We start from the raw sequence: 15,223 nt of genomic DNA, 5'->3' as shown, positions 1-15,223 counted from the left end.
TCACAACATGCAACATATTGGCCGAACATCAAAAATGTTATATATAGCCATCTGTGATCATATTCATATACAATATATATATATGTAAGCGCAGTGTAGTTCTAGCAGGAAGACTAGCAGGTACACCATTAGTTAGGTAACCCCTAGCCAATCACATGTAAGCCATTGCTTTATATGTCTGCTCACAATCTATCACATTGCTGTTTCACTGCACTAACACGACAACCTCCACCACCCCACCAACACCACCAGTTGAGTCCCATCCTGTACAGGGGTAGGCTCCTCGCCCCTGCCTCCTATCTCCGGCAGGATATGACGGTTCCGAGTACTACAACTTCGGACAGCCAGATGGGGCCTACACCAAAGACAGACAATATATATATATATTCTATTGTGTGTCATTTTCTGACCTGAAATCAAAGAATTTTACCAATAAGGCAGAGCTGCAGATTCAGCCTGCATTTTATTGAGATCTACGGAGCTTGTCTTCAGGGTCAGAAGCCCAGCTCTGCAAACCATGGGAGGTCTTTCATGATGGAAGGCACAGACAATCACTGAGCATTTCACACCAATGACACCTCACAGTGTGCCCCTACCATCAGCACATGCTCTCATCACATACACTCAGCAGAATTTTAGAGAGGCATTCTCTCGACAGTCCATTTATGAATCAGTTCATTTTGTTAGAGATATCCATAGCTACCCAAGTTCAGAAGAAAAAGTCCAAGAGATGCTGTGGATAATGTTTTTGTGTTATCCATTGACACAAGTGAATGTGACATATATGTGTGTAGGTAACTGGTAATTGGTGTAGTTAAGTTTGATGTGTTAATGTGGTAGTTCATAAAAACTGAAAATGCTGCCATCATTTTCTCACCCTCATATTGTTTCAAACCCATTTGACTTTATTTTCCTACATGGAACACAAAGGATGATGTTAGGAAGAATGACAGCCTGAAAAAGCAATTTAGTATGAGATACTGTATACACATGATGGGGCCAATACTTTTTCACTGCACTGTGTTATTATAAAAATATATTCACGGTCACTGGCCACTTTAATAGGAACTCCTGTACATCTACTTATTCAAGCAATTATCTAATCAGCCAATCGTGTGGCAGCAGTGAAATTAATAAAATCATACAGTTATGGGTCAGATATGTGATCTCTACGCAGTACCGGTGCTCCCTATATGCACACTACGCAGTCTGCATAGGGCACCAACTCCCTAGGGGGGCACCATCTTACCCTAGGAGGGCACCTGAAAGTCCATCGGCTGCCCTTACTCGCATGTTATACATTATTCAAGGACCTGAAAGCAGTTGTGGAACACAGACAATCGCTTCACACTCATGTTCACGCTGTTATCACGACGATGTTTGTTTGGCACAATGACTGACTCAGTCACTATTAATTTTCATTGTATGGAAAAAAGATGCAATGAAAGTGAATGGTGACTGAGGCTGTCATTCTTCCTAACATCATCCTTTGTGTTCCATGTGGAAAAGACATATGGGTTTGGGACAACATAAGGGTGAGAAAATGATGGCAGCATTTTCAGTTTTTATGAACTATCGCTTTAACACATCAAACATAACTACAACTCCAAATACCAGTTACCTACACACATATATGTCGCATTCCCATGTGTCAATGGATAACACAAAAACATTATCCACAGCATCTCTTGGGCTTTTTTTTTCTTCTGAACTTGGGTAGCTATGGGAACCTCTAACAAAGGAACTGATTCATAAATGGACTGTCGAGAGAATGCCTCTCTAACATTCTGCTGAGTGTATGTGATGAGAGCATGTGCTGATGGTAGGGGCACACTGTGAGGTGTCACTGAAGTGAAATGCTCGGGGATTGTCTGTGCCTCCCATCGCGAAAGACCTCTCATGGTTTGCAGAGCTGGGCTTCTGACCCTGAAGACAAGCTCCGTAGATCTCAAGAAAAGGGTTGAATCTGCAGCTTTGCCTCGTTGGGAACATTCTTTGATTTCAGGACAGAAAATTACACACACATTTCCAGCTGCCCCATCTCCAATGGAGCTCAGCATGATAGAGAGAGAGCTCCTTTGCCTTTGTTGCCTTCCCTATAATTTTACGAAAGTATAGGCGGAGACGAGGGGAGATTTTAAGTCTTTTTTTGTGGATGGTGGTGGAGGGGAGGAAGAGGAGGGGATGAGGTTCTTTAGAAGAGTACATGGCCCGCAAAGTGCACAAATTCATTTTTTAAATCAAGTTCACTCTCATATTAAATGCATCGATTAGCTCAAGGATAAAGGCGTGGGGTTATATTGGTTAATTTAATCCTGGACAGGTTAACAGTCAAATGTCAGTCACTTGATTGAAAGCAAGGTAGAGGAAAGAATGCACCTTTAGAGAGTTTACTTTTCTTTGTTAAGCCTAGGGATGCACCTATCCGGTACCTGGATCAGTATAGGCTCCGATACGGAAGTTTTTAGACAGATGACATATCGGTCCGATGCGCTTCATATGCATTTTCTTCAAAGGCTCTTGAAGTGAAGACATGATAACTTTATGAATGGCAAAAGGCTGTTCTGCTTGAGTGAGTGGCGTGGCTCTGTTGACACACACATACTGTAAGCACACGCAGGCTGGTTTGCTCACCACATGAACAACAGCTCAGATGTAGATGTTTAATAGTTAAAACATGCATTGAGAACAACACCGGAGGATCATTTTACCAGATTTTAAATAAGAAGCGAATTAAACTACTGTGAATAGCGTACATACACTCACTTACAGAACTTCCTGAAGTGCTCCACCAGTCAAAATTAAAGCCAGAGGGTTTAAAAGTTAAAGGTTCACGACTGTTAGAAAATTATACAAGTCAGTAATAAGAATAAGAATAATACTTTACTATTATTATCATTATTATTTGTTTACAAATTCTAAGATTTTATTTGAGTTCCAAAAAATAACTTTGAATGAAAAGTTGACTAATATCTTACATCTGAAGTGAACCAAAAAGAGATTTGAATCCTTTAAAGTTCAGATACAAGTTAAATAAAATTAGCAAAAAAAAAAACTTTTCTACTAAGATTTACACTGGAATTACTTAATTTTTCTGCAATATTATCGAGTGAACTTTTTAACAATAAAGTTTTATTTTGTAATAGACTGTGCATTAATATTGAAAGAATCTGTTCAAAATAAAAAATTCATTTATTTTTTTACATTTCTTTTTATTTTGGGTCTTTTTTCAGCAAATGCTGAAATGTGAATATTTGCAATTAAAGAAATACAGTAGTTCACCCAAAAATGATAATTCTCTCATAATTTACTCAACCTTAAACTGTCTCAAACTCGTACAATGTTCTTTCTTCTGTGGAACACAAACAAAGCTTTTTTTGTTACAGATATGAGGTGTTTTTGTCCATACCATGCAAGTCAATGGGGTCCAACACTGTCATGTTCAAAAAGGACATAAAGGCAGCATGAAGGTAATCCATTACACCACATAACACCACACTGCACTCTATCTAAAAAAAAAAAAACACTTAAACATTTTTACTAGTTTTACTTTTTTTAAAGAAGTTTTGATTCTTTTCATTTTAAAGGATTGCTTTAAAAAAATAAATATTAGTTTGCCTTTAGACAGGAATGCTTATGTGCTGACATTTTTATATTTGTGATGGCAAAAGTTTTAATTAAGATAAGATCACCATTCTCTAGAGGAAAAATAATGGCGTTTCACAAAGATAGAATTCCTCCAAAAGAATAATGGAAAACTCTCTTTACTATAAAAATGCTAATGAGCTTTGCTGCTTGAAAACAATTGGATTTACTTTTTATATAGTATACTGTGGGATGTAGGAAATAGTTAGATCTTATTGTGCAGTAAACATTGTCTTGATGCAGTGCATGTAGTTAGTATATGGCTCCCTGTTTAGTTGATCTGCTATCTCTGAGCCATCTGAGGTGAAGCATTGATAGTTTGAGGGGGAAAAAACATTTTGAACCCCTTATTTATTATTAAGATTTAGAGGAAGATCAGAACACACTTTAGGAAGTATTCATGCAGAAATCCACTTAATTCCAAGGTTTCACAGACTTTTTCTTACATTTTTAGTTGATTGATCACTTTGGTTATGCTATTTGTTTCAGTGGGCTTGGTGAGTAGTTTGTCAAAAGCTTAAAGTAAAGCAAAAAAGCTAAAAACAGAGCTAAAAAGCGGAATACATTTTTAATTTTGTTGGCAGGTGTGTTTGCTAAGCTCCTTCGGCACGTAAGCCATACATCCATTTGTACTACAGACATAAATTATACCTAATATTGTATGGTTTATTGAGTTGTAGAGGTATGCTATTACTTTTCTAAGCGATTTCCCCCTGGGAGGTTAAAAAATACAATGAACCTACATTTTAGAAGAGACACAAGTCATATCCTCTATGGCCAAAAGTTTTTGGACACCTGAACACCAGTGTTCATATCAGCTTGTTGAACATTTAATTTCAAAACCATAGGGATTAATCCCACTCTTTGCTGCTAGAACATTTTCCACTGGAATACAGTTGCATGTTTAGACACAAGAGCATTAGTGAGTTCAGATTCAAATGTTGGGTGATGTACCCTGGTTCGCAGTCAGTGTCTATGTTGATAGGGTTCAGGTCTGAGCTTTCTGCAGATCAGTCAAGTTCTTCCACACCTGACTCTGTACATTCTTTCTTTATGGACCTGTCTTTGTGTACAAGGGCATTTAATGGCACAGAAAAGGGCCTACCCCAAACTGATACAACAAAGTTGGAAGTAAACTATTCTTTAGAATGCTGCTGAATGCTGTAGAATTACGATTTGTCTTCACTAGAATTATGGAATAGCCAGTCATGTTAATTGAAAGGTGATATCCGCAATCTTTTGGCCATGCAGTTAGTGCATATAGGGATCAAAATATTATGTATACAGAGTTGGGAGTGTGCTTTTTTAACCTGATCTAGTAAGACACCTCCTAGAAACATCCCAGAATACCCAAAAAACCGTAAAACAATGTGCTAAAAATCACTCAAAACACCTTACAAAGCACATAGCAGTACCCAGGCAACTACCCACATCTTTTCTGAAAAATCGGAAAATCGTGTCCTGTTTAGGATTTTATAGTATTATACAATATTACTTCTTATTCCAATCACTTACTTGCAAATAATTGAACATATTAATATTTTCTGAGAAAGGCCATTCAAATAACAATAATTCAATATATAAGTATTACATAATTAAATAGGTAGATTTAAATAATCATAAATATAACATACAGTTTATTTTAAATATAATATTTAAATATAATTATAATGCATTAATTTATTGAGGTATATGTGTAAAGCATGATAAGTCAATTAAAAAAGTGCCTTTGAAAAAGAAATGTGTGTGTATATATATATATATAGTATCAATTAAGCCTGAGTGTGGTTTGTAGCTGCGTATTGCCTATATAGTTGGAGTTTCGCTTACTCTCCCCTTCTGAAAACATATGGTACTTAAGTTTCAATTTCTCAGATGGTAGGAATAATCCTTATTGTGTTCTGGGGATATGATTGAATGTGTTGCATTTAAGTGTTCAGTCGACAGCCCTAATAAAACAAAATACAAAATTTCCTCAAATAGCCTTTCCTCATTCTTCAAACAGCAGTGGTGTTTCAGTTGCTTTCAGGAGCCATTCACATTGGTCTTAGCTCTGTTTGTGTATCCCCTCTGTGGTAGTCCCAGCTGACTGTGATTACAGTGAGGTCCAATAATGGCACCAGCTGCTCAACGTGAGGTCAGAGGTCGCGCTGTGATATCAGGCCATCACAGGCGCAGGCTGATCTGTACTCCAAGTCATCTGTGGCTTTAGATAAGCCAGCACGAAAAGAGACAAAACTGTAAAAATGATCTGATAATGTTAGAAAGGACAAACTGGGTCAGCTACATGAACATGCTTGCAAAAACAAAATGACAAAATCGGGAAAGGACAAGAAAGCAAAATTGGACAAAAGTGCAAATGCCAAACCAGTGCTATACGTATCAAAACAAAAGTATTCTTACAGGAGGGCTAGAGTATTGAAGTGGCTCGTGTATATGTATGGGAATCAAAAGGAAGCGAACAATTGTGGTTTCGATCTTTGATTTAACACTGATATACGCTGAACATTTTTCATAGGTGGGTAAGGGGTCATCTGAAATGTCCAGACATTGTCCTGAAACGTGTTAATCCTGTGGATTGTGTGGCAAGGACTGTCTGAAAAGTACACACATTGTGCTAATACTGTGGATTTTTTTAAATTAAAATATAAATATAAATTTTAAATATGATGTACAAAATTAAACAGATCCAAAAATGTATGAATACAATCACTGTGTCATAAAGACAAGAAGTACAGTAGGCTACAGGTGAAGCAAAAAGACATGGGTCAGAATAGTTCTAAGCCTAAGTGATAATAAGAATGGATATGTACTTTTTATTATTAATTACTCAAAGCATTTATTGCCAATACCTTGCAGAATGTGGTAAGAGACCATCTGAAGACATTTATTGGTATTATTCATCTTCAATGTATTATTAATGACCTGTACAGCCACTCCCTATACACATATAACTGTCTGTGTAGTGCACTCCACCCCCTCCACCCCAAATAAATTCTCCATATTTTTCACATTCTGATGTTGGCAGGTATGCATTAATAAAGATTCAATACAGTCAGAGATTGACTGAAAAGCAGACCTGTTATTATAATGTATTGGGCTCAAAGCAGAGTTTTCTAGCTAAGGACGGTGAGTGCTTTTCTCTTTTATCAATATTGATCAATATTAATAGGCTTAAAACAGCTGCAGCATGTCTATTAGGCTGCATTTACATATCGTACAGATTGGAAATTTTGATATAAGATTTTTGTCCTGTCTACATCATGTAATACATTAATGGCTTCAATTAATATTGTGTCAAGACGGAGCAGATTTTTGTCCCATCTGTTAACACTCCCGTAATACATTAACGTCTGTGTTTACATTCATATCGTGTCAAGAAATGCATTTAAATGTAAACGTACGTAGCTGCATTCACCACAAAAAATGAGTGCTCTATATATAGCACATGCACATATGCATGTGAGCGTTTAAAAACCTTAAATCTGTAGACAAACAGCGCACAGGTACAGAATTGAGTCTGTACTTGCTACTGCTGGTATTTTTAAATAGTGGCTATTACAATATTAAACTGAGCAGAAATTTTACACACCCTTAGCCAGTCTGGCAGCACCCTGTTTGGAACCACGGCTATAGTACCATAAAAATGATGATGTTGCGAAATGGTAAACCTAGTTTTCAACTGAAAATACGTTTGTGTGTGTATGACCTCAAATCTGTTTGTGAAAACAAATGTCATGAAAATAATTTGATTCTAGTATTTTGAGTGATTTGGAAACTGCTTTAAAAACAAAAAAAAACAAAAGAACATTTGAATACAAACCATTTCTCAGTTCACAACCCTACTCCCGTGGTAAACATTGTTCTAGCATGGCCTCTCTGCAGGGTGAACATATTGCATTTGACAAGAGACAGGCAAGCATAATGACTACAGCTCTCTAGGGATTCTTCCTTGACCTCTGCTGTTGCTAATTGCTTCCGATATTCTTATCCCACAGTGAGAAGAATGGGGCTTGGAGTGGGAGGGGCCTAAAATATCCCCATCCACTATGCTAGATTAACAGATCATAGAGAAATTACTCTGCAGACCAGGGCTCTTACATCACAGAATGATGGCCAAACTTGTCATTTTACTTGTCAAAGTAATACACAAGTCATACTTGATAAAATAGAGTGAACACCTATATTCATTGTGAAATCATGAAAAACATCTTTTAACCCAACATAGACTGTACAGCTAAAAATCTTGGCTATTTCTGTTTCGAATGTTCTATATATTGTATCATGAAAAAATAAAATAAAAATATCTGCTTGTCCACGGTGTAATGAGGGTTTTCCAGATATACTGTTGTGTAACTAGTGGACTGGCAAGTACTAGTCATGTGTGGGTGTGTTGCCTCAGGTATGCTGGAAGGATCCTCAGAGCTGGAAACCATGGTCAGGTTTACATTAGCCTAATCAGAGAGGATATCTGTATACGTCAGTGAGTCCATCTGTGACGAAGCAAATGCTGAGTGTGGACAGGTGACCCCTGCCATGTCCAACTGCTGACTCTGTTGGTGTTAGTGGATAACTTTGTGTGAAAGTGCTGGTCTCAGCTGATGAGTCATTTTTATCAATCTTAGTGTGATAGCAAATTTTGGGCTAAATATGAAAGGTACCTGAGAAGGGGAGCAAAAGAACTGTCAGTGCAAGTGTAATATTTTCAGGGGAACTAAAAATGCAAACCTGACATTGTTGAACTCTGTACTGGAAAACTGTTTGCCGCTAGCAATGACTGGAATTTCCATCATACACTCTTTTAATAACTATATTTCATAATGTTGATCTCTTGCCAAGAAGATTAGCTTATTCTAACTAACCTTTATCCAATCAGAATAAAGTAAACAAGTATCATGAGAGATCACATTATATCATCTACAAAAGATTGTTTAACTTTTCTTGGGTCAGTTCCATAGCTGTGTCTGATGGAACCCCCGGCCATGTATTAATAAATAAGTAAAGCAGAAACTGGAGTTTGGGTAGAGTTATAATGCTGCAGCATAAGTCTAGATATGAGATAGGTATTATGATGAAATTGCTAGCATGTAGTGACAGAATACATGTGTACAATGGTATTTTGACATGATCAATTTTGTTGGGTTTACTTGATTCAGATAGGTTCCCTCGAAGTATTACTTGAAGTAATTATTTTGAAATTACATGTTTATTGTAATTTAAGAGAACTAATTTCAGACTTGTTGAAACAAAGAGGTTGAATGTACTTGTGTGGGATACATTTTAGAGAATGTCCACACATATACAGTAAAACTGCTTACAACTTAAAAATTATAAAGGGGTTCATAAATGGGCAAAATAAGTGTCTTAATTAAAATCTTAAAATACCCAAAGATGTCTGTAGAGGGAAGGAATAGGGTTAGGAATCACAATTAGCATAAAGCTGAAATGTGTAATTTCTGTCACTAGCATTGCCAAACGTAACTGCAAGAATCATTACTGTTGTCAGACAGATTCCAACTCTCCTTTTCTTTCATTGGTGGTAAAAAAAAGATAGTCCCATCCTAATCTCACAACACTGTTCGGGCCAATATTGGTTTGTCGTCTGAATAGACTGCACAAACAAACAGGAATTAGTTAATATTTCTGAAAACTCTGAAATAACACTGTGGCACCATTGAGCCACAGTGTTACACTTTTTGGGTGAAATCACCTTATAAAATGCCTACATATAATTGATTCTGTATATTAAGCGAGAACTAATTTTATAATGTAAAAAATGACACAGCTTTAATCTATGAAGAAAAAAGTGGTTGGAGGCCCTCCAAGCATAGGTGCACAATTTTCTTAGTTACTACATATCATATACAGTGTTGGGGAGTAATGGAATACATGTAACAGAATTACATATTTAAAATACAAAATATAAGTAACTGTATTCCAAAAAATATACCAAAATCATTGGTAATTAGAATACAGTTATATTCAAAATGTATTTTGATTACTGAAGAGATTACTTTGCATTTTATTGTCATTTGTGTCATTTAATATTTAGTCCTTTCAGATGGAAAACATTTATACATATAAATGATGCGCTCCAAAGTGCATTTGAACAGTGGTGAAACACTTTCTTATGATGTGTTACATTCATACGAGCAGACAGAGAAGTAATTTTGAAGTATGTTTCGAGCAGAAGAAATAGAAATAAACCTTGTGTATATTGTCAGCTTTACGCTAAGCTAAAATGCTATTTCTAGCCATTTTCCATGCACATGATACAAGTCAAGATCATATTTTTTTCATCAAGAAAATTCACGTTGTATATACTTTATTTTTATTTTCTTGAAAGACCTTTGAAATTAGGGCAACATTTTTATTTTTGATAATATTTTTTGTATTGTTTTCCAATAAAAATATCTAAAAATCTTTAAAACAAATACATTTGCTTAATCTTGTTTTAGAAACAACACTGCATAAGTTGTTCTGGGCATGTTAGTTAAATAACAGCACTTTATGGGTTAAGTACAGCAGGGATTTGTGGAATTTTGGTATGGTGTAGTGGTTAAAGATGTTGGCTGGTTGCCAAAAGGTTGTAGGTTTGAAGCACTCAAGAGAAAGTCCATAAACAATCATCATTTTGCCCTTGAGCAAGACATTTAACCCCAGATTGATCCATGGGGGATTGTCTCTATACTAAATGTAAAGGATTCCCACAGTTATGTAAAACCTGGAAATATCAGGGAATTTTAACCCTTTGTTGCAGGATTCCCACTACATTGGACAGATCTTTAATAGCCATTCGATGACAGTTCAGGTTGTGAGGGACTTGTAACACTTCAAATGCCAAATATCCAAAAGAATCACTTTGGAAACAAGAGTGGGTATGATTATATTCTCATTCTGAAGTCAAAAGAAACATTGATATATATATATATATATATATATATATATATATATATATATATATATATATATATATATATATACTGTACATATATGTATATTTAAACAATATCACACAAGCAAGAGTGCGATATGACCCTACATAAGAACTGCTGTGATTCGGCCGCAGGCACAAGGCCTCAGAACCGAGTGCAGAGTGTAATCACAGCAGTGCTGCTGATTGCTGATCTGCACTGCTCTTACACTTTAGTTTAGAATGGCACAAACACAAAAGTGATACACACAGAGTGTCAGACCATCAGTGCTCATGGAATATCTCTCATCCAATCAGATTCGAGGACAAGAACTTGTTAGTTCCGGTCCTCGAATCTGATTGGACGAGAGATATTCTATGTGTATATACACACACACTACCGGTTAAAAGTTTTGAAACACTTATTCATTCTTCATTATCTTTTTTTTTTCACATTGTAAAATAATAGTAAAATCATCAAAACTATGGAATAACATAAATGGAACTATATTAATTATGTTGTGACTAAACAAAATAAATAAAAACTGTAATATTTTATCATCTTTAAAGTAGTCACCCATTACCTAGAATTTGCAGACATGTACTCTTGACATTTTCTCAACCAGCTTCTTGAGGTATCACCCTGGGATGCATTTTAAACAGTATTGAAGGAGTTCTCATCTATGTTGGGCATCTAAGTCATCAATTTCAAAAACTACATTTTTTAAATAAAATTTTTGTTTTAAAATGATATAAATTAATATGGTGGCACAGATTTATTTTTGTCTACAAAACTAATTTAAAAAATGTAAGCATACACCTTCAGATCAAAATATTTTTAAGATCATGAGAAACATTTCAGTCAAATGACCTGTAGTTGGATAAAATGTCTAACCCAGTAGTACACTATGCCAAGGTCGAAATAAATTCCAGAAATTATGAGTAAAAAGTAAATAATTACAAAGGAATACAAATTGAAATACACACACACACACACACACACACACACACACACATATATATATATATATATATATATATATATATATATATATATATATATATATATATATATATATATATATATATATATATATAATTTATATAAAAAAATTCAGATAATTAAAATGCATTACATTCTTGTGGCAGAAGAGTTAATAATAATTGATAAGACAATAAAAAAGCAGCTTTAGAATACAATGTATTGTTTACTCCCATATTATTGAACATAAGTATGGGCTGAAATATGTGCCACCAGAAACTGAATTTGAACCATTATATTTGAATTTGGATGGCTAAACTTGAATAATTGCATTGAAAAACTGAATTTGAATCACATCATTTGAAATTGTATTGTTTAATTAAAATTGAATTTATTCAAAAACTGAATCTGAATTGTATCATTTGAAATTGAATTTATTCGTTTGGAACTGAAGTCCAATAAAATTTGATCCTCACTGAAAATTAAACTCTCTATATATCTTCACATTCACTTCTCACAATTCAGATTCAGTTCTCAAATTCAATTTCAAGTTACTGAGACAGACATCCGGGTAGTTGGAGGATGAAGGAAGAGCAATCGAGCGCAGATCGATAGATAGCGTTCATTGGCGCACAGGACTCCTCTTGGGCCAATCAGCACCAATGTTTTGGAGCACAGTACGTTACCCGCCATGAAACTATGGAATTACGATTGTGTCAATAATAATGAATGTAACTTTATAAAACTGAACGTAACTTTTTCAGAAACTATCAAAAATATTCCATTACAAAAGAAGAAAAACACAATTCAAATGAAAAAAAAATGAACTCAGTCGCACGAATTTAACAGGCTCTTCAAATATGCTTCATTTTTTGTTAATGTTTTTCAAAGATTCGTTTTCGCAAATCGTGGATTCTGAATACATTGCCACAGATTTCGCTTACGCTTCGCAGTTTTTCGTTTGCTGTTTTGAGACAAACCTCTCGTGGGGGTGGGCTTAACAGTGATCTACTCTGATTGATAGTGAGCTTTTGATGGACAGGTGCTCTCTGACCCGGATGTACAGACGTCACTCAGTGGCGCGCATATTAGAAAGCTCTCGCGGTGATTTGTAGTTATGCAATACGTCGTGCTTTGTTGTATTACTTACTAACAATATGTAAATAATATTTGACCTATAATTATATAATTTAATATTATATGAGACCTTCGATCGTCTAATAATCGTCTTCGATCAGTCTGTAAAGATGAGCTTTCAGGAGAGACATGGAGCGGCATCATCTTCCTCTTATTTATTTAAAAAAAAAATATATATATATATATGTTTTTTTAATGCAAAGAACAGGAACATACAAAAGAGAAAGCATACGTACATCACATAATATCAACCAAAACAATAAAGAAGACAAAAATAAATAGAAAAAATAATAATAATTAAAAAAAAAGATAATAATAATAATGTATATAACAATAAAAGAAGAGGTAGGGCATTACATCACACAAAAATGTTCACATGAAGAGATCAAATGCAATGCAGATTCTAACAGTCCTTATGGCTTTCTTATTAGTAGATACTGAAATCAAATTTAGATAATTTTCTATTTCTTTTAAGAAGACAGAGAAGATAGGTTTACAGTTTAAAAATTTGCATTTGTGAATATAGAATTTGCTTAAGAAAATAATTAAATTAATAACAAAACAGACATTTTCGTTTGTGGGGTCTGAATCAAAATACCCAAATATAATGTTTGTCATATGTATTGAGAAGCCTGGCAAAATCTTACACTTGATAAAAACATCAATTTCATTCCAGAGCTTCTGAGTGTAATGACACAACCAAAATAAATGAACCACTGTTTCATCAGAATTCACACAAAAAGAGCATGTTAGCTCAATGTCAGATTTAAATCTTTGTATACAGATAGAACCTGTGTATCAACTTAAAGGAAATTTCTTTCACTTTATTTGTGAGAATGAATTTCTGCTGTAAAGACCAGATTTTTTCCAATTAAGGTTACCAAACAAATTATTCCAAAAGGAAATAACAGGTGGAACAGAAATCAAATCCTTAAGAAATAAAGATCTTATAGTTTTTAGCTTTCGACTCTGAAAAACAGATTTGACCAACAGAAGTATCACAAGGTTTAGGAAAGGATGCAGTAGATACTGGGGTGAAGTAATTACGGTTTTTAAAAAGCATACATAAACCAGAGGGAATAGCACCCATTACTGTAGCAAATTCTTTTGGGGTTACTGGTATTTGGTATTCAGAAAGAAATTCTGAATATCTGAATAAAAGACCTTGCTTATTAAACAAATGCTCCACTCCTCCTCCTCTTGTCCTTCAAGGCAGCTTGAAGTAAGTTCGTGTTACTGAAGTAACCAATAACATCGATACAATTTTCTAATTTTACAGAAAACACTCTAAATTTCAACACAGTGGTGGAATATTGCATATATTTTATTATATTTATTCACAATGTTTTGATAAACACATATAAAATATCATAATTTTATATATTTTTTAATAATTTTTTATTGTCATTCACAAGTTTGCAATGCACTGATGCCATGTCATGATGTTATGTAGTTTGATTGTTTGCTCTTTTGCACAGTTATTATATTCAAGGACGTGTCAATGTAGACAGTGCAGATATCAAACTGGTCTTTATTCTACAGCAAGGCAGAAATCTTGGTGCAGATGCTGCATCTGTACATAACAACCTTGAAATTCTTAACCAGTCGCTCGGGAATACCAGCACAAGGCAGGGTCAGCAGCAGTCCGTTCAGCAGTCGGGGCAGAGTCAAACAGTGGACCAAGATATGGCCAGGTTTCAGTTTTGCAGTCATGACAATGACAAAACAGCAACATTTTATTTAGCATGCATTTACAATACAACAATAAATTTGCAAAATAAAGCCAGAACTGTTGCACACTGTAACGTTACATGAATAAAAGTTTTATCGATGTTATTGGTTACTTCAGTAACACGAACTTACTTCAAGCTGCCTTGAAGGACAAGAGGAGGAAGATGATGCCGCTCCGTGTCTCTCCTGAGAGCTCATCTTTACAGACTGATCGAAGGTCTCATATAATATTAAATTATATAATTATAGGTCAAATATTATTTACATATTGTTAGTAAGTAATACAACAAAGCACGACGTATTGCATAACTACAAATCACCGCGAGAGCTTTCTAATATGCGCGCCACTGAGTGACGTCTGTACATCCGGGTCAGAGAGCACCTGTCCATCAAAAGCTCACTATCCAATCAGAGTAGATCACTGTTAAGCCCACCCCCACGAGAGGTTTGTCTCAAAACAGCAAACGAAAAACTGCGAGCGTAAGCTGAAATCTGTGGCAATGTATTCAGAATCCACGATTTGCGAAAACGAATCTTTGAAAAACATTAACAAAAAATGAAGCATATTTGAAGAGCCTGTTAAATTCGATGCGACTGAGTTCATTTTTTTCATTTGAATTGTGTTTTTCTTCTTTTGTAATGGAATATTTTTGATAGTTTCTGAAAAAGTTACGTTCAGTTTTATAAAGTTACATTCATTATTATTGACACAATCGTAATTCCATAGTTTCATGGCGGGTAACGTACTGTGCTCCAAAACATTGGTGCTGATTGGCCCAAGAGGAGTCCTGTGCGCCAATGAACGCTATCTATCG

The 15,223-nt window shown here is 35.1% G+C and overlaps 1 pseudogene; it reads left to right on the top strand.

Annotated features, from left to right (window-relative positions):
- LOC127662314 (aarF domain-containing protein kinase 1-like) overlaps positions 1-15,223 on the top strand; it is a 101,085-nt pseudogene that overhangs the window by 9,013 nt on the left and 76,849 nt on the right.

This window comes from Xyrauchen texanus, chromosome 22 (assembly GCF_025860055.1).
Source record: "Xyrauchen texanus isolate HMW12.3.18 chromosome 22, RBS_HiC_50CHRs, whole genome shotgun sequence".
NCBI classification, from domain to species: Eukaryota; Metazoa; Chordata; class Actinopteri; order Cypriniformes; family Catostomidae; genus Xyrauchen; species Xyrauchen texanus.
The sequence above is the reverse complement of the archived record's forward strand: the minus strand, read 5'-3'. Positions and strand labels throughout refer to the sequence as shown.